The following is a 25544-nucleotide window of genomic DNA, read 5'->3' as shown; positions in this document are numbered from 1 at the left end:
TGGCAATAATAGCACACAAGTTGGAAGGGGAGAAATGGAACTATAATATTGTTTCTTATGCTATATATGAAGTAGTATATAATATCACTTGAAGGTAGACTGTGATAGGTTAAAATCAGTAAGGATATGGAAAATTTGAACAACACCATTACCAACTTGACCTAAATGACATTTCTAGAATATTCCATTAATGTTTTATGATGAAGAGCAATATAGAGAGCAAATACACATTCTTGTCAAGTACATGTGGAATATTTACCAAATTAGATCATTTTCTAGGTCATAAAACAAATCTCAATAAATTCAAAAGGGTTCAAAAAGTTTCAAGTCATACTCTGATCACAGAGGAACTAAAGTAGGAAAAAAAATGCATCCTCGGAAAATCTCCAAATGTATGGAAACTAAATAACACACTTCTAAATGACCCATTGGTCAAATAAGAAATAAAATGGAAACTTTGAAAGTATGTTTCATGAAATAAAAATGAAAATACAACATACCAGAATTTTTAGGATTCCACTAAAGCAGTGCATAGGAGGGAATATATAGCATTTGTAGTAGTGTTTAGGGGAAAACTTTAACCTATATTAAAAAAGAAAAAAATATCTCTAATCAGTGACCTCAGCTTCAACCTTAAGCAATAAGAAAAAAAGCAAATTAAATCCAAAGTAGGTGGAAGAAAGGAAATAGTAAAGATTAGAGCAGTGATTAATTAAATAGAAATTGGAAAAACAATAGAGAAAAATCCATAAAACCAAAAACTAGTTCTTTGAGATGAATAAACTTGATTAACCTCTAGCCAGACTGATCAGAGGAAAAAAAAGTGGCAAATGACTAATATCCAGAATGAGGAAGGTGGTATTTACTACAGACTCTAAAAATACCAAAAGAATAATAGGAGAATATTATGAACAATTTTATGCCAGTAAATTCAACAACTTAAATTAAATAGACAAATTCCTTGATAGACACAAGCTATTAAAGCTTACCAGGAAGAAATAGATAACCTGAATTCCTCTATATCTATTAAAGAAATTACAATTATATTTTTAAAACATTCACACAAAGAAAACTCTAGGCTCAGATCACTTCTCTGGTTAAATCTACCAAACATTTAAGGAAGAAATAACACCAATTCTACTCAGACTTTTCCAGAAAACATTACATTAATACTAAAACCAAACACATTACAAGAAAAGAAAACTATAGACTAATATCCCTCATGAACACAGATGTAAAAGTTTATCAAATTGAATCCAATAAGTTTTTTTAAGAAGGATAATATATCATGACCAAATGGGGTTTATCCCAGGTATACAAGGTTGGTTTAACATTTTTTAATTTTTTAATGCAATTCACCATAAAAAAATGGAAATAAAACACTTTGATCATCTCAAAAGATATGGAACAAACATATGGACAAAATCCAATACCCATTTCTGATTTAAAAAAAAGTTCTCAGCAAACTAGGAGTAAAAGAGAACTTCTTCAACCTGATAAAGGGCATCTATAGAAAAACCTAGAGATAAATATACTTTATGGTGAAAGAGTGATACAACCTAAATACCCAGTTTTGGGGATGATTAAAATAATCACCATGCATCCATGCAGTAGAACATTTTAAGGGTATTAAAAGTCAGGTATTTAAAGGATATTTAGAAGCAAATAAAATTGTTTATGATATAATGCTGAATGAAAAAAAGACCTATATAAGCACATGATCCAATTGTGTTAAATACAGAGAGAGAGTAAAATCAAAAGGAAATAGTATACACATGTTAACAGTGATTAAGTTCTGCTGGGGAGAGGAAGAATGATATTATTATTAATTTGTTCTGTATATACTTTTCTACATTTCTAAGTTTTTCTATCTTTAAATTTAGGAAAATTAATGTTACTAACTTTTAAAAAAATGACAAATAGTAGAGTGGAAAAAGAAAAATAGGGAAATTTAATGACTCCAAATTTGTATCTTCAATCAGTTCCCCTCAGCCTCTTCCAGTATTCACAACTGGATGTAGCTCTTCTCAGATAGCTACAGATATTGAAATTTAAGAGGTCCACAATTAATCTCATGATCTTGTTTAATACAGTTACCAATTCATTAATTTATCTGTTCAACAAATATATTGAGTGTGTACTATGTGTTGGGCACTGTAATAGGCAGTGGACATACAACAACAAATAGGGTATGGACCCTGCCTTCAAGAATCCTCTGATATCGTGACGGAGATAGGCAATCATGCTTGTATTGCAGAGTAAAATGTAAGTGTTACATAATGGGAATATGAACAAGGTGCCACAAAACTATAGAAGAAAAACAATTAACCTAGCCTTTGGTGGTCAGAAAAGTCTGTCTGTAGCAGAAAATATATGAACTGAATCACAAAGGATGAGAGGAATTAGGCAGGTAGCATGTAGTAACTTATGCTCCAGGAAGAGATCTGTTTACACAAAGGCCAAGAGACTCACTCAGAGAACTGCAAGCAAACACTTGAAACTATAGGATCCTGATCATAAAAATCCTTGAAAATCATCAAGGAATTGGGACTTTATTCTATGGCAATGAGAAACTGTTACAGGCTTTTCACTAGCACCAAGCACTCATACATTCACGCAGTTTTAGATTCTGAGAAGCAAAGCTTCCTCTCCTTCTAACACCCTACTATTTTTGAGTCCATTAAGTAGGGCTAGATGACTCATAAACGGGTCAAGTTATCAGCAGAGTGTGCCACCATTACTGGCCTCTGCTATGTTGAGGGTAATAATAACTGTGCCAAAGATCTGTGATGTCACCACCTGCTTTGGGGCACCCATCCCTGTTGATCACACTAAGCTCTGATGCATTCGACCTTATAATAGCTCTATTGCTGGCCAGTCTATTGTGAAATGAGAGAGAAAATGTCTCCCCTCCATGTGATGCTTTGGTGGGACAGGGAGGGTTATCCTCACAGCAGGCTGGTCCGAATGTCACAGAATTTAGTAAGACTGCTTTGTTTGTTTGTTCACATGGCTATTTTGTCCTGGGAAGCACTCCCACCACAGAGCACTTGGGTCAGAAAAGTTTCAAGTAACAGCTATTGTTATGTTCCCAGCACAAGTGGCTGTCTTCAAATGCTTAGAACCTACTGTGGAGTCTGGATGTTTATGCCAGACTCTTTCTTCCATCAGGTGGCTCTCTCTCAGGTAAGCTTTTCCTCATTTTGATTTGGCTTGTTTTAGACATCCAGGGTCTACCATATGGGATATATCTGAATGTAACTTGCAAAAACCCTCTGAATACTTTCCCTAGCAGTTTCCCCAGCCCCCTTGGATCAATAGAGCGAAATAGATACCAGAAATTAGGAGTGGAGGGGACTCTCCTTGATCCAGGCTGCATCTGTGTCTCGGCTATGGCCCAACCAGGACACAAGTTGATCCTTACACAGTGAAAAGTATAAAGGTTACAGATCAAATGCTAATAATAGACAACTCTGTGCAGTGGAATTTAGGGTGATATTTTTGTTCTAGTTTCTTCTTTTCATTTTCTAAGTTGTTTCTCACAGACCGTAATTACTTGTGTAAGAAATTTCATAAAAATTAATAAGCACTACTATGATCAACAAGGAAAGGGTGGGGTGGGTATCGGTGAGGAGTGGGGGAAATAAGCACTCTCATATAAGTTAGAAGGGAGTGCCTTTTCTTTGAGAGCAATTTGGCAATAACAGTCAAATCTTTGCCACACTCTATGACCATCAATTTATCCTGCAGATATATTCCCTTAAAACTGTACAAACAGATGCATAGGGATGTTCAAGGCAGCGTGGTTTGCAACAGCAAATAACTGCAAGCATCCTAAACAGTCATCGACAGAGAAATGATTAAGTAGGTTTAGATACATCTATATCAGGGACGTGGTGCTAAAAATAATGGAGATCTCTATCTACTGATTTGTATTGTATTCGAGATGTATTGAGAAAAGGTAGCTTGCAGAATAGTTATACACAGTGTGATACCACTTGATGAGAAAGATGGATAGGTGGATGAATAGATAGATTGATAGATGACATGATACATTGATAGACAGGTAGATAGATAGGTAAATAATTTGAATATGCATAGCAAATGTCTGGAAGAATTCAGAAGGGTGCTGTGACTTTTTACTCATCATCTTGCACTTTTTATATGGTGACTCATTTGTACTCACCCCATGAACCCTGAGTTCAGGCCAGTATTCTCCAAGACACCAGGTCTTTTCATAAACACTTACACATGCTGTTTCTTCTACCTGAAGTGCCTCCCATCTCCTCCATCCTCAAACAAACTCCTTATTTTCCAGTAAGGGTCCAGCTCCATGTCACCTCTTCCAGATGCTGTCTTCAGAGCTCCTACCCTGCTTTCGTGATCTGTTAGCACTTTCCACATCTTAGCGTCTTTTTTTTTTTTTTAACATGCCTGTTTCCCTCACTAAAAGGGAAGCTTCTCGAAACAGGAAACCCATGACTTTTATTTCAGAATTTAGATTTGTATTTCAGAATCTAAAGCCATGCCTGGTACCTAATAAATACCTGCAAAATGTTTGCCGTTAAAAAAAAAAGGAGGGACCTTTCTAAATATGAAAATCTAACCTCCTAGAAAAAAGGAATTCGCCTCAGCACCCTAATCTGTTTATAAATCTGGAATTCCTTTTAAAATAAATGCCTGTCTAAGGAAAAAAGAAAAAAAAAAGCCTGAAAGTCAGGAAGATATTGAGGTCTAATATTACTGAAGTAAGGTTTAATCAAAATGGATGCTTTGAATTAAGTGAATATCTTGAGTAAATGTTCAGACTTAGTCATTACTTTAAAGAAATTATTTTGTGTTAAATCTCAAGAATCATTTTCCATTTCAGCTAATTTCTCAACTTTTATTTATTTACATATATATTTATTTATATATAAGATAAAGATACAGGGCTTCCCTGGTGGCGCAGTGGTTGGGAGTCCGCCTGCCGATGCAGGGGACGCGGGTTCATGCCCCGGTCTGGGAGGATCCCACGTGCCGCGGAGCGGCTGGGCCCGTGAGCCATGGCCGCTGGGCCTGCACGTCCGCAGCCTGTGGGCGGTGAGAGGCCCGCGTACCGCAAAAAAAAAAAAAAAAAAAAGATAAAGATACAAATGACTGGATTTTATTGGCATTTATCATTTCTAATTATAGATCTTATTTTTAAAAGAAGCATATAATCAGAGCTTTGGTTAAAGGTTATATATCCTGTGATCCTTTCTTTTAAATGTCGAAACTTCTATTCTTGTCTTGTTCTCTACTGTAGTTCAGACATTAGGAAAGGGTGATGAAAGGAGCAAAATTTGATTGACAGCAAACACGAATGTTAACCAACCCTCCCCAAAGAGGCTACAGTGAAATGTGAATAATGATATATAAATCATAATAGAAAGTGAAAATCAGTCAGTTTCCCCATATGGTATGTGCCGCTTGGTTTCCTGAATGCAGGAAGTTGGGATGATTGATGGGTATGTGTTGTGTGTTGTGTGGATCAAAGTGAAATGTCTCAGTCACCTCTGGCTTTTACAAATCACAATGGAGTCCTTTTGTAATGCTAATAATGCAGTGATACAGATAAATGACAATGGGCCCTGAGGTTTCGCTGGACATTTGTGATTTCATATATTTTGTCCAATTGACCCCTGAATATATCTTTCATACCATATGTCCCAACTTTTATTTCTGAGAACATAGCTTACTGGAGTTACAAGCTAAATTAATACGTAGTTTTGAAGGATATTGTTTTGTTTGGGGAGATAAGATTAGATCTGTTCTATTAAGTCTTCTAAATAAACCGTGGGACTCTTCTGTAATAAAAAGTGACCTTCATGGAAGAAATGGACTGTCCACTGATGACGGTCACTCCTCATCACTGCATATACCCTTAGTATTTAGTACCATTTCTTACACAAAATAGACTTTTAGTAAGTATTGTTGAATTAATTAAAAGACTGGAATTAAGGAGAAATGTCTCAAATCCACAAAGTGTAATTAATCTTCTCTTCTAATACTACTCTCAGCAAATGGCATTTGCTGAGAGGTGATGAATTTCTGGGGTTGTCATATATCTACTAGGACTTAGGCATTCGGTCCTGCTCAATTCATTTCAAAGCCAGCAGAGAAGTGCTTGGAATTTCAACATACCAACACCCACAAACTCTGCCACCCACTTCCCACCCTGCTTACTGGGCCTCAAATAATTTCTTTGATACTCCATCCTTTTGCTTTTGTGGCTTTTGTCCTAGAAATTTAAAAGTGTCTTTGTTCATGCGTTTATTTGATTTCAAAATTCAAATGTCTGGAATGGGGAAAAATATTGCTGAAAGTAAACTTTCTCTGCTTTGTCCCTAAATAACCCAGGGAAGAAATAGGATCGGCCGAATGTGACATTTGACTTGTCATTTCTTACAAAGAAATTCTAAGCTTCCTCTGAGTTTTGGAAATTAAGAAAATTTTGGAGTGAAGATGTGTAATTGAATTTTTTTTTAACTTTCTGGCATGATATGCAGATTTGAAAAGTGTTTCACACAGCAGCCCAGGGGATCTCTTTAAAAATCTGATCACAGCTCTCCACTGCTTAAAGCTTTTCAGTGGTTTCCCATTGACCCAACAATATTCTCAACTTCTCACTGCAGCCTTGAAAGCCTGTGTGTCCCATCCCCATCCAATTCACTGGTCTCATCTTACACCCTTTCTCCTCAGCCTGTGCACCCAGCCAGAGAAACCTCTTGCTGCTAGACATTCCTCTGCTAAAACCTCTGCCACCACCTCCAGCCATCTTCACACCTTCCCCTGGCTGACTATTCAGCCTTCACCTCCTCGCATAAAACGCTTTTGTTTCCACAGATTAGCAGTTCCCAACGCATCTAGAAGTTTCCCTTCACAATTTCTATAATGTCTGTCTTCCTCACTGAATCGGATATTCTCTGAAACTGGGGATTGTGCCTAACCTTGGCATTAGGGTGTCTTTAACTCAAGCGAAGTGCTCAGCACATAGTTGTGTAACAATAAATGAGACAATATTACTGCAGATGAAATACTAGAAACAATCGGGGTTTGGATGTGATACATCTGTGTTTTAATCTAGATCTAAGTGACGGACAAACACTAAATAAGATTTTTCATCTACCCATGACTCAATGCTTAAAGTCACAATTGACTGACAGGGGCTAAAGTCCTTGAAGCTGTGAAAAAAAACAAGCCAAAATAAAAGAATAAGATCCTCCTTTAAAAAAAATTTAGCCATTGTCTACCTGCTGAGAACCCACAGACTTCAGCTTTGCTTTTTAGTTTTTATTTAACTTTATGATGAGCTTAGTCACTTTAAATATTTCAATATTTGGGGGATGAAGGAGAGGAGGGAAGTAACAATCTTCAAAGTGAATGTTGGGTTTGACTCACCTTGAACCAAAGACAGCTAGGTCTGTTGGGGGACACAGCAGCCACACGTCTCTCTGTGGATATGGCTTCACCCACGGCTCTTACAGAAAGCCATAGATCTACCTGCTAGTCTGTGCACTCCTAGGACAGGAAGGGTTGGGACACTTTGTCTTTGTATCCATATGACTATCAAGGAAGCACAAGGCAAATGCTTGGGGAATAGTTTTTAATATACTATATGTCTGTTTCTTAATTTTAAAAGTATATATAGCTTGTGTGAGTAATGGATATATAAAGCATATATATCTGTATGTATACCTTATATAATAACAGTTTATCAAGATAGAATTCACAAACCATACAATAGATCTATTTAAAGTATATAATTCAAAGGTTTTTAACATCTTCATAGAGTTGTGCAACCAGTATCTCAATCAATTTTAGAATATTTTCATCACCCTACAAAGCAACCCTGTATAGATTAGCAGTCACTTCCCATTAATTTTCAACCCTCCAGCCCTAAGCAACCATTAGTTGACTTTCTGTCTCTATAGATTTGCCCATTCTGGACATTTCATATAAATGGAATCATACAATATTGTGCGCTTTGTGACTGGCTTCTTTCATTTAGCACAGTGTTTCATGATCCATCCATGTGGTAGCATGTATTAGTACTTCATTCTTTTTACAGCTGAATAGTATTCCATTGCATGGATATGCCACATTATATTTATCCATTCATCAATTTATAGACATTTGGGTTGTTTCACTTTTTGGCTATTATGAACAGTGAGGCTCTGAACATTCATGCACATGTTTTTGTGTGGGCCTATGTTTTTAACATGTCTTAGATATATGCCTAGGAGTAGAATTGCTGGGTAATATGGTAATTATATGCTTAACCTTTTGAGCAACTGCCAGACTTTTCCAAAACTGCTACACTATTTTACATTCCCACCAGTCGTGTATGAAGATTCTAATTTTTCCACATCTTCACCACTGCTTCCTACTGGTTGTCTTTTTGACATCATTCTGCTAAGCATGAAGTGGTATCTCACTGTGGTTTTGATTGGTTTTTTTTTCTGATGGCTAATAATGTTGAGCATCTTTTAATTTGTTTTTTTTTTTTTGCCACTAGCATATCTTTTTGGATATATCTATTTAGATCCATTGCCTATTTTTTAACTAGGTAATCTTTTTATTGTGGAGATGTAAGAGTTCTTTATATATTCTACATACTAGTCTTTTATCAGCCACATTATCTGTAAATATTTCCTCCCTGTCTTTTCACTTACTTGATGGTATCCTTTGAAGCACAAAAGGTTTTAATTTTGATGAAGTCCAATTTATCAATTTTTTTTTGTCACTTGTGCTTTTGAGGTCATATTTAAGCAGACTTTGCCAGACCCAAGGTCACAAAGTTTTACTTCTAGATTTTCCTCTTAAGAGTTTTTTTTTTAATTTTTAGCCTTACATTTAGGTCTTTGATCCATTTTGTGTTATTTTTGTATATGGTGTAAGAAAGGGGTACAACTTTGTTCTTTTACATGTGGATATCTAGTTTTCCCAGTATCATTTGTTGAAAAGACTATCTGTCACCATTGAAAAATAGTACCCTTGTTGAAAATGAATTGATCACAGATGTGAAGGTTTATTTCAGTACTCTCAGTTCTATTCCACTGATCTACATATTATTCTTATGCCAGTACCACAATATCTTGATTACTATAGCTTTGTAATAAGTTTAAAGTCAGAGAATGTGAATTCTTCAACTTTGTTCTCCTTTTACAAGATTGTTTTGGATATTCTAGGTCCCTTGCATTTTCATGTGGAGTTTAGGATCAGCTTTCAATTTCTGCAGTTCATTTTGAATTTTGAGAGGAATTACATAGAATCTGTAGCTCAGAATCTGAATCTGTACTTCTAAGAGTATTGACATCTTAGCAGTATTAAGTCTTCTGCTCTGTGAACATGGAATGTCTTTCCACTCAGTCTTCTTTAATTTATTTCAACAGTATTTTGTAACTTTCAGCATATAAATTGTGTACTTTTTCGTTAAATTTATTCCTAAGTATTTTATTCTTTTCAATTATATTGTAAAGGATATGGTTTTCTTGTTTTCTTTGGTTTTATTTCAACTGTTGTATAGGAGAAAACTGGAATATAAAACCAAGTGTCCAATGGTGTTATTGTTATTCTTCTAAAATTTTATATGATCTTTTATTGTCCAAAAATCTATACCCTCATAAAAAATAAAAATAAAACTCACTGAAACTGAATACATTACTCAATGAGAGGAACGGAACCACTGGAAAAGACCAATTTTTCTTATTATTAGATAAGATCCTAGAATTCTAGTGACTAGGTTACAAAAATTAAAAGAGGCCATGAATTAATTGTTCAAAGATAGAATGGGCCACCTCAGGAATGATGACTCAACAAGAATGATTAGAGACAATAAGTCTTTTTCAACTTCTAGATTCTACCCTATTCATTAGCATGACCTGAACAAGAATTTCCCTGGACCCCAAATAAATCCTCTACAAAATAAGAGGATTGGACCAAGAGATCACTAAAGTCCCTTCTAAAAATGCTCCTGATGATTACTTTATTAAATTTAAATGACAAAAAAATTAATGGCAAATGGTCATTTCTCCCCCAGAATAGGCACAGTGTTCCAAAGAAAGCACTGTGCACAGAGGGTTTTTCTCTCTCAAGGTTATATGCTAACGCTTTCCCATTACCTATGATACATATGGTCAAAATCCGAAAGTATACTTTGGCCTTCTTTCCTAATTTTACCTACATTTTCTACAAACTACATATTTATTGTGAGCACCAATGTCATATCTCCTTCCTTATTGCTCACTTTAGTGTTTAAATATCTCTGGTGTCCAGCTTGGCCCCTGACTATTTTCCAATTCAGAACACCCTGTGGGGAAGGCAGGGTGCAATACTGCCTAAGTATTGATAGTAGACTGTGATATCTAGCAGAGAGAGATAGTCTCCTTAGTTCCTAATGTCCCTCACTTGTTTACCAATTCCAGAAAATTGTTTACAAAGGACTGAGATAACATTGAATACAAACAGGAAACATGTTTGACTTTAAATTTATTGTTAACTGGAAGCACATTTATGTGAAATCCTTTAAAACTGTAAAGTATAATAAAATTAGTTTTTAAGGTACACAAAAACTATAATAAAGTATAATAATAATTTTAAACCATTAACTGTAGACACATTGAGCATCTAACATGGAAGGTAGTGAAAACAAATAGCAAAGAGGGGGCAGAATGGACATCTGTGTGATGGGAGAGGTTCGTGGAAACAAGCAAAATATATAGGCTGAGGGTCCTAAAGATAATCTTTGACTAAGAAACCAATTTGCCTAGGAGACTAAATAGATAGGTAGGTAGGTAGGTAGATAGAGTCTCCTAGGCAAATTAGTAAATTTAAATTATAATGTATTATGTTATGTTATATTATTTTACTTAAGCAGTAGTCCACCCTGCCTTTCCCAAAAGTTGTTCTGAATAAGAAAATAGTCAGGGGGCTTCCCTGGTGGCGCAGTGGTTAAGAGTCCGCCTGCCAATGCAGGGAACACGGGTTCAAGCCCTGGTCCGGGAAGATTCCACATGCCGCGGAGCAACTAAGCCTGTGTGCCACAACTACTAAGCCTACACTCTAGATCCCACGAGCCACAACTACTGAGCCCACGTGCCACAACTAGTGAAGCCCGTGCGCCTCGTGGTAGATTTAGTCTAAGACACCAGACTCCTGGCCAAGAAGTGGAGCTGACCGGAAGCTACTGTCTTTGTGCAGCTATTGCCTCTGCAGGTTTTAATCGGCCTCTGGTGATGGTCCTGGGGCAGCTGTTGGTCAGCAGTTGGAAAGAGGAGCCAGACCAGCTGGAATTGGCCAGGCAGTTTCACATCAATCCATCATTGATCTGACCATGACATCCAGCAGAAAGTAATGGCCACTCCATCACTTCTGCTTTCCAGCCTTGTGCAGCTGACACACCTGCCATCAAGATAACCGTATGTTGTATGGATGTATGTCAGGGTGGTCTTCATGATTCCTACCTCCAGATGTCCACACCTTTGTATAATACCCTCCGCCTGAATGCAGGTGGGACTTGTGACTTGCTTCTAATCAATAAAATACAACAAAGGTGACGTTCGTCACTCCTGTGACTATATTATCTTACACAAGACAGTCTTAGCAGACTGGAGTGAGAGAGACTCTCCAGCTAGCCTTGGAGAAGCAAACAGCTATATGTTTTGAACTACCTGTAGCAATCATCCCTTGCAAGGAGCAGGAAATCACGAAAGAAAAGTCAATCACAGGCATCGCAAATTCTCACTTTTCATCTTTTAATTGCACCTTTCTTGTTTCATCCTAGTACAGGGCTTTTCCTTCTTGGCACTATTGACATTTAAGGCTGGAGAATTCTGCGTGTGGGGATCTGTCCTGTGTATTATAGGAGGTGCAGCAGCTCCTCTGGCCTCTACAAACTAGTGCTATTATCTCACCACTCTCCCCCAGTTATGACAACCAAAAATGTCTCCAGACATTGCCAAATGTACCCTGAGGGGTAAAATTGCTCTGCTTGGTAACTACCATTCTAATATAAGAGCTATTGTAGCACTAAGCTCTGTGTAGCCAAAGGGAAATCTTAAAAAAGAGAAAGATAAGCCTTGGGCACAGTTAGTTCATACACTAGAAAATCTATTTTCTAACCACACACCCTCAAAAGTCAAAGCTCGTGCTTGCAGCCCTAGGTCCAATGGCTTTTTCATTTTGCTTGCCAGCTGGTAATGAATAAAGTGCTCATGTGAACACATTACAAGTAAAACTTGTTTGGGAGAGAAAACTATATTTTTAACAATGCCTGTAGAGGCATTTGACTCAAGCATTAAATAGCACAGTATAGATGTAAGTTTTATTCCAACAGCTCCTGTTCTGTGGGAGAGTCTATGAAAAGACAGACCTTGGGAAACTTTTTATAAACAACTAATTATACAGTAGATCTTTCAGAAATATTTGCTTGGGATTCCAGAATCTATTCTCATCATTATATTTTGGCATAAATTGTCATGCTACATTAAGTATTGTGGCCCAGGTAATGTCATAGGATATTAATGCTAATGTGAAATCCTAGGCACAGAATTATTTTGAAACAGATGCCCAAGATGTAGTGCTATTAGCATAACAAGCCCTCTGGTAATAGAGCTTTTTTAAAAAAATAAAGTTGACCAAAGTATGGATGAATGAGTGAATGAATTCATTCTTGCAACCTGCCTTTCTTGAGAAACTACTACACGTCAGGCACTGTTGTCATTGCTAAAGACATAATAGATAAAGGGAGAGATTTAATGATTAAGGTTACAGGAATGACAGCCTCCTTGTTTAATGGAAGAGACCGAGAATAGATGAATGAATAGGTGTGGTATTATGATAACATCATGCATAGGGCACTGGGGTAACAGGGAGAGAAGGAACCTAACTCAGCATGGAGCTCACTGAAGTTTCCAGTCAGATGTAAAGAATTTATTTGCATCTGTCAAGGGAAGGAGCTAGAAAAGTGTGCTCCAGCATAAAGAATGACATGAGTGAACTTGAGAACTGTGATACAAAAGGTGTATCCAAGCCATCGGAAATGAGTCTGGGTGCAGGCAGGGCCAGGTGATGACATGCTAAGAAATTTTAACTACATCCTGAGGTGATGGGAACTGCTCTGCATTTCACGCAGGGCTGTGACATGATGGCAATTTGCGTTTCTGGAACAACTAGTCTCTGATTGGAGCACAGACAGGACCTGGACAAATCCTGAGGCAGGAAGACGGTTAGGCAGCTAAGGCACAAATAGTGTCAAAGATATTCATGAAAGCTAGCACAGAGGCAGCAGGGATGGCGAAGAGAGGATTTGGGCATGTTCTTGCCTCCTGGGGATGGGTCTGTAAAGAGCCTCCCTCTCAGAAAGGGAAGAAAGGCAGAACGATTTAGCCTACTTGGATTCTACAGGAGGCAATACACATATAAAACAGTCCTACAACATCTTAAGTACTTAGAAATACACATCTAGAACATGTTCCTAAATGTCTTAAATAACTACTCATATGATAGAGAGTATAAATTTACTATCCACATAAGAAAAGATGTCATTTGGAGCACATAGTCATTAAGCAGGAATTATCATACTTCATGACGTCAATCTGTCTGCGATTGTCAAATGTTGCCCTTTCTCTGAGGAAAATCACCAATGTAAACACGCATGTACACCACACTTCATTTTTCTCTCCTAAGTCTAGTTTGCAGGCGTCATTTGGTATAGCAAACCATAAGTAATCTATTTTATATATTCGTGCTGAATAAAAATTGCTGGATTCAATTATATTTCAAGTGGCAGAGCAATAACACATAAACAGGGAAAGTAGCAAGATGTTCAAATGAAGTAGGCAAACACAACTTCTCAGGAATATATTTATTGTGGATGTCAAGGTGCTCTTCTGCTACAATAAAAATGTTGTTTAGGTATATCATGCTACTGACTTGGCACCAGTTTGTAATTTTAAGTGAAGAGTTATTCCTCACCCATTTCAGGCCCAAGAAATGGACTCATTTGAAAATGATGGGAAGCAGAGATAGAATGTGATAGCCTTGCTTATATAAATATAGCCCTGAAAGATTCAAGCATTTAGAGTTGGTTTGCCCAGAAACCACTAGAGCTATATTTACCAACACCTAAGTCATTAGAAATGAAACGCATTCTAGATCAAGCCTGAACTGGCAGAAATGCCCCACTTGTTTCTATTTTCAAGTTATCTGGGCTGATCTAAAGTTTAAATACTTTTCAAGCTTAATTAGATGAAACATTAAAGTTATACAAGCATTTAATACTGAGTAGGAAATTGAAAAACAGATACTATGAAATCCCTAAGTAAAAAGAAAAATCAAGCAACATCTGCAAGTCCCATTTCTCTATCACTTGGGATGGATGTGTTTATACAGATCCAAATCTTTAAATAACCAAATGCCTCTGAAATGATTTTTTTAAAACTTTTTGCACAGTATTGCTGATCTGTGGAAAGGCCTGAAGATCCTCACACAGCTGTTGTCAAAGAATGATTTGCGAAGGCATCAGGAGGAGGTAGTACCCACCACAGGTGTTCCAATTATCGCTTCTTAGAATTTGGAAACTCTGGGAAGGTAGGAGAGCACCTAACTCATGGGGCTGTGCCAGCATCCAGAGTGCTTGCTATTTTGGTGTGAGTTTTATAGGGATCCATTTATGAAGATTTTTCTCCCTGACATTTAGCAGAACTGTTTTATAGTCATGAGAAATGAGAGTGATTTTAATAAATTACGGGAAAATTATAGCACAGTGACTTACACTCACTCAACGCACATTGCTGAATGAGTACATGAGAGCACCCCTCCCTCTCAAAAAAGCATGAGAAACAGAATTTGAAAACTGTAAGAAGCTTTAAAGATCATCTGTCTTGGCATCCCCTGGCACCCACAGATACCCAGTTTTACAGAGGAATAAACTGAGACCCAGGGACTTTAAATAATTTGCCCAAGGTCATACAGTTAATTTAGTAGTGAGAACAAGAGATGCCAAACAAATAAGAGGATATTCATTTATTTGCTCGCTCACCAGGGAGTCTGCTAACTTATTTACTTTTATAGATCACTAGGGCCTTCCTTTAGCCTGCACATTATAGGTACTCAATAAAGTCCATGAAATTCATTCATTCATTGTTTATTCACTCATTTTTTCCTTCATTCAGATAATCTTTATCTGAATACCTACTCTGTGCCAGGTATCAGGTATATGATCATTTGGATCATTTTCTCCTTCAAATAAAATGTACTAGAATGAAATATGTATTTTCATTTTTTGAGTAAGAATTAATATTCTTATGTCAAATCATATCATTAGCCTGTCTAGTACTACACTCTGCCCCCAGCAGGATCTTCTAGCTGGGATTCTTGTAAGAAAGTTGAATCCCCCCACCCCAGAGCTTATTTAGCCCATTATGCAAGGCTGCACACAACCATGAGGTCCTCGACTGACTTACTACCTCAGGCTGTGGGTTAACGCTCTGTTTCATGAGATTTGACTACCCTTTTTATGGTGGTTTATATAACCACAGATGTTCCCTGGTAACTGCAAAAGAATCCAGCTCATTCAAAATTGCTATAATGTTAATTCCATGAACAGCTCACTAAATTCCATGGTAAGCATAAAATAGAATGTTTCTGTTCACCATTGTTATTTACGGCATGTGCCCTTTGATGTCATTACTTTTTTCTTTTATCCATCTTCCCTTTTTAATTTGATAAGTATTCATCCCTGTCCAGTTTCCACCTTTCAAAGATCAGATAGCCTAATTTAAAACTTTATAGTCATACATATTCTTGCTTATAATAACACAGTTTTTATTTCAAACGTTACTAAATACTTTTCATTTGGCATTGTAGCATTTCATACTGCATCCTTGTGAGATTACCACAAGCAAAGAGGTTTTATACTTCTTTGCCCTGAGTCATATGGTTTATTTAGGTTAACTTGCTATATCAAAGATAGCTTAAAACATTATAAAAAAGAATTCTATGTCTGTCAAGACGACATTAATCACTACACTTTTATTCCCTGTTAACCAGTAGTTCCCAAACTCATGAGAATCACCTAGAGGGCTTGTTAAAACACAGATTGTTAAGTGGAAGACACCCAGTGTCCACTGATGGATGAATGGATAAACAAAACGTGGTACACCCATACAATGGAATATTATTCACTTAAAAAGGAAGGAAATTCTGACACATACTACAACATGGATAAACCTTGAGGAAATTATGCTAAGTTAAAGAAGCCAGTCACAAAAAGACAAATACTGTATGATTCACTTATTTGAGGTACCTGGAGTAGTCCAATTCACAGAGACAGAAAGTAGGATGGTGGTTGCCAGGGGCTAAGGGGAGGTGAAATGGAAAGTTGTTGTTTAATGAGTATAGAGCTTCTGTTTTGCAAGATGAAAAGAGTTCTGTAAATGGATGGTGGTGATGGTTGCACAACAACGTGAATGTATTTAACACTAGTGAATGGTACACTTAAAAATGGTTAAGATGGTACATTTAGTATTTTGCATATTTTATCCCAGTTAAAACACACACACACACAGTCCCAGATTGCCAGACTTTTGCAGAGATACTGATATCGTAGGTTCAAGATGGGGCCTGAGACTCTGAATTTCTAACAAATTCTCAGATGATTCTGAGGCTACTGGTTTGGGGTCTATAACCTGAGGACTGCTGAGATACACAAAGTTAGTGACAGCTCTAGAAGTTCTATATAAAAAGGGTTTATGGGTAATAATCTGTTGCAAGAAAGATGAGGGGATTTGCCTTTCCAGTTTTCATAGTGAGCACACTGCCTTCAGATTGCATGTTTATTTGGAGAAGCTTTAATGGAAGAGCTGAAGAAAAAGAAACCTGCTGCCCACACCTCTGAGCCACCTCTTGGTGACACAGCTGTACCTAGCTAATTGCTCAGGTCATCTCATAAATCCTAAGTGTAAAGGGAAAAATTAAAGAACTTGACATTTTTGCACTTAACAGGTACAATCTCTTTCTTTAATTTTACAGTTTTTCTTTCAAATTGGAAAAGAGCAAGTAGGCATTTTTTAAAAGAATAGAGGAAAATATGAAACATTAATCAAGTGAAGAGCTATATGTTGAGTACCTGGGCAAATTAAGCATGAAGCAATGTGATAAGCTCTATCGAATTAAAATTCATAATACTCCCTGGGGTGTGGTAGAACAGCAGTCTCATCAACTGCTGTAGAAAGTGTATACCACAAATACTCTGGAAAGATTTGACCATATATGTTGAATATCCATATCCTTCCACCCAGTAATCCACTTACAGAAATATATCCTAAAGAAATAAAAATGTAGAATATCAGAATACTTACCACAACATACCACTTGTGGGAGTATAAAATGTCATAATCCCGATGGAAGGAAATTTGGCAATATCTAACAAAATTACATATGTATTTACCTTTGACACAGCAAGTTCTAAGTCCTACCTCAAAGGTACAGCAGCAAAAATATTAAAAGACATATGCACAACACAAGCCTATTAATTTCAGTATATTTATAACAGGAAATGTTTGGTAACAACCTAACTGTCCATCACTGGGGGACTGATTAAAGAAACTAAGGAACATTCACACAATTGAATACTATGCAGAAGTAAAAAGAAATGAGGACTGTCTTGATATAGTATATTACATGGGGATCTCCAGGATATATAATATAAGTGAAAAAAGTAATGTGCAAAACAAAAACAGAGTGCTACCCTTTGTGAGATAAAGGGGTGTGTGTATGTATATTTCCCCCTTTTTTGCAAAAATTAATAGAAGAATAAACCAAACACTAGTACAAATGATTAGCCATCAGGGAAAAACAAAAGTACAGTGGGATACCTACAAGAACAGATAATATTACTAAGACAGAAATTATCAATGTTGGCAAAGATGAAGAACAAATAGAACTCATACACTGCTGGATGAAGTGTAAATTGGAACATCCACTTTTAGAAACTCTTTGGCAATATATACGAAAGCCTGAACACACACATACCACGTGACCCAGGAATTCTACTCTTGGGAATGTACCCACCAGAAATACATATGTGCACTAAGATGCATATATAGTATACCATAATTTATCCATTTTGCTATTAATGGAGAAAAGGGTTTCTAGTTTTTAGCTTTAACAAATAATGCTTCTTGAACATTCTTGTATGTGTCTTTTAATATAATAGAGTATGTTAACAGCAATGAAAAAGTGAATACTTCTACTGCACACAGCAACATGGATGGATCTCATAAATAAATATATTGTTGCATTATCTTATTTATATATAGTTCTATATATGGCAAAACTCACTCAGTATCTGAAGTCAGGAGAGTGGTCGTCTCTGGAGAGAAGAGTGACATAGGAGTGGAAAGGGCATAAGAGCAATTTCTGGGATGCTAGAAATATTCTACACAGTGGGTGCATGGGCATATTCAGTTTATGAAAAATCATCAAGCTGTATGATCATGATGTGAATATTTCACTGTATGTATAGTACACTTTTTAAATGGTTTAAAAGCATAAAATTATTAAAACTAAAGGGAGGGAGGAAGCAGGGTGGAGGAGACGGCTGGAAAGCAAGACCTTTCTGAATCTATCTTGTTGTATAGTTTTACCTTTGGAACCAAGGACATGTTTTACACATTCAAAAAATAAATTCAATGAAATAAGAAAAATGTATAGATGCATGTACTAAATGGAGGTAATTAAAACTATGTTTTCTCAGATGTTAAATAAATTCTGAGATAGATAGATATATAGATAGATGATAGCTGTAAATAGATATAGATATATTTTAAGGGTACTCTATAGCAAGCTATTCTTTCAGGATTTAACATAAGTCTGAAAATGGACAAAGCCAAGTCCTCTGAAATGCTAGAATGATAATTCTAGATTTGGTCTAACAGCTTGAAAAAAAGTGATGAATACTAAAAGCTCAAAAGCTCAAGCTGTAGTGAAACAAAGAAGGAAGATAGAAAAATGAACAGCTGGAAAAGCACTGGTTACAATCCAAATCAAAGAGATGTACTGCGGTTAGGCACATACTAACCTAATGGCCTTTGGAATTGACAAAAATGTGTTTGAGAAGCTGTAACATCAAGGCAGGTGGCTCTGTGAGCTAAGCAGTAAACGAAATGCCCAGACAGAGCACCCATTCGCTTGGCCTTGGCTGAGTCAGTTCAGAACATTTAATACTGACAGCTGCAGAACTGTGCAAAATGGTGAGTAAAAACCAAACAAACAAAATGGTCAAGTGGTTCATAACTTTTTTATTATGAACTTTAGCAGCTCCTTACAACTACTTCATGCCCAAGATTTTCCCAAATGGTCCTAAGCTAATGGAGGTGGGAGGATAATTGGAAGAAGCCTAGAATACTCATCTTGGGGAGAGGCAAGGAATATAATTGTGTATGCAATAAGCAATCTGATTTTAATCTGTAAAGAATTCTGATGCCCAGTGGATCTTATGCCATAAATGGGGTTAGAAGTTTGAACATCTTTCTAGTTTGGGGGTTCACATATAGCTCTGCACCTTACTAATTTTGTGACCTCAGCCATCTCTTTAATCTTTTTGGACTTCAACTTTCCTCATCTGTAAATTGATAAGGAACCCTGTTGGGTTGTTCTAAGATTAGATCAGATAAGGTACATGATGTATTTAGCACAGTATAAGTATTTAAAACCAGCTAACATTACCATGCTACAACACTCTATCTTTTCCTCATGCATTACTAACTAGAAAAAAAAGTGAGTGGAATGGATTAACATTTATTCACCACCTATTATGTGCTAGATGCCTCACTAAGCATCTAAATAGTATAGTATAATTTTTATTTATTTTATTTAATCTCTGCAAAACGCTCATGAGGTTACAAATAAGGTAATGATGTTCACAGCTCCTATGTGGCCGCACAGGGATTTGAGTCCATAGTTCTCTGACTCCAGAAATTACTTCTCTGTGTCTACAAGAAAGTAATCATCAGGATGAAAAGAACCATATCTGGGGGATAGTCTGTGACTGCCAGGAAAGCATCGATTAGTCATTCACAAAATAGCTCAAACACACGCTAAGAACTAAGCAAAGGGCTTACTCCCTCTTAGAAGAGACAGAGACAGTTCTCTTTGGAAGATGGAGGCGGGCTGAACTGGACAAACTGTGGGCAAGTTGAAGTTGGTGACCTACAGAACAGTACCTGGTACAATAAGTGAGTGAATGAGGACATTTAATATGGAGAAAATGTTCCTCAGTCACAATACGTCCTCTGGATGAAGCTGAGGTCAGAATTTAGGGGGCCAGGGAAAACAAGAGGACGTAGACCAATGAACATACATTCTAAACCAAAGCCAGGGATCATAGAATAAAATATTAAAATTGTCCTGAAAAATCCAAGAAAGACTAACAGTTGCTGTAATTATAAGAAGTAGGTGAGCTCATGTTGATGTTGAGAGCTCAAGGCTGGACAGGGGTCATAGGTGGAGGAGGAGAATATGAGTAAAGCATAGACCAAGGAAGTTCAGACTGGGCAATGGAATGAACAGAGAGGGAGGAAAATATAGACTAATCAGGAAAGCACAATTAGTTTTCATCTATGGATCCCAGGACAGTGGCTGTTGGCCTATAATTCTGGTTTTAGGTAATTAATGTAATTAGAGTAGGTATTGTTTCATGAAACTTTCAATGTATGTTCTGGATCACATTATAAAATGTACTTTTTTTTACTGTGGGCCATGAAATCTCCTGCTTTAGGGAATTTGGGACCTACTTGAAAATTATACTCCTGTTAATGGTAGTTAGGGAAATAAGCTACAGCTGTTGATTAGGAAAGACCCCCCCCCCCCATGGTCCAGATATGCCTCAAGGGGCAGCCTTACCTTGATAAAATCACCACGTTCCAAGGTCTATTTCACCATTCCATGGGCAAAGGAATTTGATTGTGCTGCCCATGAAGAGATGTCCAGTATCTTAGGACTGACTCATGTATTAATATGCAAAGAGAAATATGGCTACATGAAGCTATTTTGATTATCCCCTCCTGGTGGGAAAAATCTGCCTGGGTAGTTACATGAGAATGTGGCTTGGTGCACAATGAATCAGAGTAACAGTAATTAGATTGATCATGTAAGTGGTAGTGATATCTGGGTGTGAAACTCTCTCTGGTAATAATAATTAATAACAGCTAGCATTTATTGAGAGCTTACTGCATGTCAGACATTGTACTAAATACTTTATATCTCATTTAATCCTCACCCTGAGATTTTTCACTGGGGAGATACACATGCCAAGCAGATGGCATGTTGATGTCAATTAGTCAACCTACCCTTCTTCTGAACACTTGCTAACAAATTGTCTCTTTGACTCCACCTTACCAGACTGCTAATCTTGCTTGATAACACTGTTCCCACACTTGCCTAAACAAAACTCCTGAAGTCCCTGCAAGGAGCACCAATGGACACACAAGCCCTAGAATAACATGGAGAATTTTCCAGAGAATCAATCTTCCTTGATGGTAAACAATTTCAAAAATTTTATATGAAACAAACTGGGTATATTATGAAGCACAATACAAAATTTGAATGAATTGTAATTTCATCCTTAAAGTAAAAATCTTGAGATCTCTCTTTTAGGGTACTTGATGGAAAAGTTTTAAAATCATAGTCCAAGGGCAGCACAAAGCTGCTGAATGGGCCTAAATTTCCTGAATTATAATCACATATTTGCCACATTTCCTACTGCACTGCCCAGCTCACCTTGACTGAATTGGGTGGTTTAAATTTCATGAGCCCCATATTGACAATTAGCTCTTAGGTTCTATCTATAGATAGCTAATTTTATCCAGTAATATTTTTTTCAAAATTAGAATGTATTTTCTTTCTCTGACTTAAAAAGGAATACAAATTTATTGTAGAAAGTTTTGAAGATATAGAGACACATAAAGAACAAATCTTTAAGTGCCTTAAATTCACCAATATGAAGGAAATAAGATTGTTAACATTTTAACAAACAAATATTTTTGAGTGTCTGCTATGTGTCCAGCAACTATTGTAAACTTTGGGGCTACACTGTGAATTAGACAAAGTCATTGCCTTCAAAGACATTCTACTTCTTCATTCTTATAGATATAGATGATAGAGATAGAGATATAGAAATATACAAGTATATTTTTATAAGGCTGGGATACTACTCACATTCTTTTATTATGTGATTTTTTATTTAATAGTATATTATAAACATGATTTTATTTTATGACACTTTCATCTACACCATAGTTGTTAAAAGCTGCCCAGTAACTTAGGGACACAAAATTTATTGTCTAATAAACCTCCAACTTATTGTTAGAGTTTAGGTTGTTTCCAATTTTTCTTTCTTATAAATATACAAAGATGAATATTTTTACAGACAAATTTTTGTGTATATATATATGATTATTTCCTTTGGAGTAATTCCTTTCAGATCAACATGATCTTCTTTTTGGGTCAGAGACCATGCATGCTTTCATGACTTTTAATGCATTACCAGAAAGAGTTATACCAGCCTATATGTTCAAAAGCAGTTTATGATAATGTCTATTTTCTCATACCTCAAAAACATGTATTTATTATTAAAATTTTTAAACCAATTTGTAGATGAAAATTGGCTTCTTGTTTTAATATATATATATTTTTAAATTTCTTATGAGATCAAAAACTCATTGGCTTCTTCAGTTCATCTTTTGTGAATTGCCTTCTCATGTCTATGCTTTGGCTATTCTTTTATTGAGGGTGGCTATTTTTTTTCCTTTCTTATTTGTAAGGGCTTTTCCTTTTAAATAAAGTACATAATGACTTTTTGTCTGCCACATATGGTACAGCTATTTTTCAGTTTATAACTTGCATTTTAATTTATTTACTGAGTTTTGACATTGAAGAGTTTTAAAATTTTATGTGGTCGATAATTTCATTTTATAACTTGTGGTTTGTAGCTTAGAAAGGCCTCTCCCGCCTCAACACCTACTACCTTTTTAATTCTTTCTAATTCCAAAGGATAACATCACAAAATGTGCTGGACACATTCTGAATATCTCTCAGATTTGAGGGAAGTAATATGATCCTTCAATTTTCAGGAAAAAAAAACTGGGGGAAAGAAGGGTCATAGAGAGAGAAGAGGGGTAGGTAGTGCTTTGAGACATGCATATTACTGTACCCTTTTCTTCCCAGAAATCAACTAGACTCTAATCCAGTGGTCTTGGGTAGGGCCCAAGAATTTGCATTTCTAACAAGTTCCAAGGTGAAGCTCATGGCTGCTCTAGTCTATAAAAATAGGTGAGAACACTGGAATTCCTTAATATAACAACCAATTTGAATTGATTTACTTCATCCTTTTTCTAATCTAATAACTTTCACTAATATGACACAATAAGATAAATCTAAGAGTCTGAGCAAATTTTCCCTAGTGTACCTGTCCCAACTCAGCAGTCCCCACTCAAGACCTGGCCAAATGAGAAAGACTGTGTCCAGACACTGAGTTTCCAGAAGGTCTCCATGGCTCCCTGAACACCTGAAATTCTCCTGAGGTCACTGGCCCACATCTGGTCTGACTGAGCACTGGGAGAGGATCCATTCTTTTCTGCTTCGGTAACTACTTTGTAAAAATCTCTGTGATGAATGGGATGTCAAACTCTTCTCTGAGCTATGAAGTGGGTTTTTTTCCTTTTTAAGTAGCAAACCAAATTCCCATTTCTGAGATTTATATTTGTTTTAAAACAAAAATATTATGCAAGTCAGACCTCAAAGCCAGCTAATACCACCATGCCTCTTGTCCTCATCATCCTTGTATAAATGCAAGCTCCCGAGGGCTTAATCTTCAATCCTCCCTTCTCTGTGCTTCCTCTCCAAAGACTGCTTTGCCAGGGCTGCTCACTTTCCCCATCATTTCCACTATATTTTTCTGAAATCCTTTGTTCTACCCCCAGATAAGCTCTTCTACATCCTTCCATGTTTTTCCCACAGCTGGGAGTCATCCCAGACCCGTTCCTCATTCCCCACATCCAGACGCAAAATCTAGAAGACCATGTCATCTCAGCGTATCTCAAACCTGTCCATTCTTCTCATCCCTGTTGTTATTGCCTTAATTCAAACCCTTAGGATCTGTCCCCTGGAAAGGCTGCATGGTACAGAAATGAATACACAAATGATTTGGTATCAGAGAGACTTGTTCTTGACTCACATCCACTGCTTATTAATGGCCTGACACTGGAACAATAACTTGACATTTCTGAGGTTTCCTCCTCTTTAAAATGGGAATCGGCTCCATCTCGCAGACATGCCTTGTGGGTTAATAAGATAGCGTATGTTAAGAGGCTGAACATGCTGCTCCACCCACTAAGTCTTCAACAAATATGGGTTTCCTTCCCTACTCAATGTTTAGTTCTTTGATTTTGATCAGTGTTTGCTCATGGGTCTCCTGTTCTCCAAAAGAACATCCACACTATCGCCAGAGAAGCCTTCCTGAACCAGAAATCTGATTTTTTCTTAAAGCAATTAGTGTCTTAGCATTGCTGGCAGGACAAAGCCACAGCAGAGGGACTCCAGGCACTGTCCTCCATCTGCCTTTACGGGCTCATCTCCTTTGTTTCCCCCTCTAGATGCTTCCTGAAGTGTGCACACTCCTCGTAACACACCCAGCAGCTTCATGCCTTCCTGACTTCCCAAGTCTGGTCCCCATGGCAAGTATCCTTCTCTTTCCCCAACCCTGTTCACTTGGCAGCTCCTTGCTATTTATTCCTTAAGCCCCACCTTAAGCATCTTAAGAAATTTTCTCTGAATTATTTACATAATTGATCTTACCTCCTTTTTTTAAATCACTACTATACTTCATATAAAACGTGATTATACCCTTTATAACATGGTAGTATGTTAATTATTTGTATGTCCATTTTTCTTCCAGACTCTGAGGTCATTGAGAATTGAGATCACATGCTATGTATCTTTATAGAGCCAACACCTAACAAATAGAACCATTAACTTCAACTCTTCTAGACCTCCTCACACTTTATATTGCATATATTAAAATGAACTCACATCACACAATAACTCTTTTGCTATGATATTTTGAAAGGATTTTATAATTTTGTTTTTAAAATTATTTAACTACAAATGAGTGGTTTAGTTCTCAAAGGGCAATGATTTCTAGGCAATCATTAAGCATAATCATAATTCTCCCAAAGTGGGAAATCTGACCTAGAAATTACTTTTAAATATAATGAAATACTAAATTAACAATAATATTTTGCAGATATTTAATAAAATACTTATTTTACATTTTTTCATGTTTTTTCTTTTCATTTTTTGGAACCAATAGTGAACTTTTTCAGATCTCAAATATTTCCATACTGCTGAAAAGTTTGTGGGCCGAAAGGAATGTTCTTATGGTACGTAATCAACACAGTACTTCTGCCAATACATACTAGGTATTAAATAAAGAATAAGTATTTTGGTGAATTAATAAATAG

General features: G+C 36.6%; 1 protein-coding gene across 2 annotated transcripts in view; it reads left to right on the top strand.

Annotated features, from left to right (window-relative positions):
* The first annotated feature begins 3091 nt into the window (after nt 1–3091).
* The window catches only part of PALS2 (protein associated with LIN7 2, MAGUK p55 family member), a 138600-nt gene continuing 116147 nt past the window's right edge, over nt 3092–25544 (top strand). The window contains exon 1 of one of the 2 annotated variants that reach the window (XM_067042469.1): nt 3092–3186. The gene's annotated coding sequence lies outside the window, so the exon portion shown is untranslated. The remainder of the gene's footprint in view (nt 3187–25544) is intronic. The other variant, XM_067042464.1, reaches the window with a different exon arrangement.

The sequence above is a fragment of the Kogia breviceps genome, chromosome 9 (genome assembly GCF_026419965.1).
Source record: "Kogia breviceps isolate mKogBre1 chromosome 9, mKogBre1 haplotype 1, whole genome shotgun sequence".
In the NCBI taxonomy this organism is placed as follows: domain Eukaryota; kingdom Metazoa; phylum Chordata; class Mammalia; order Artiodactyla; family Physeteridae; genus Kogia; species Kogia breviceps.
This window is presented reverse-complemented; position numbering and strand designations above follow the sequence as displayed.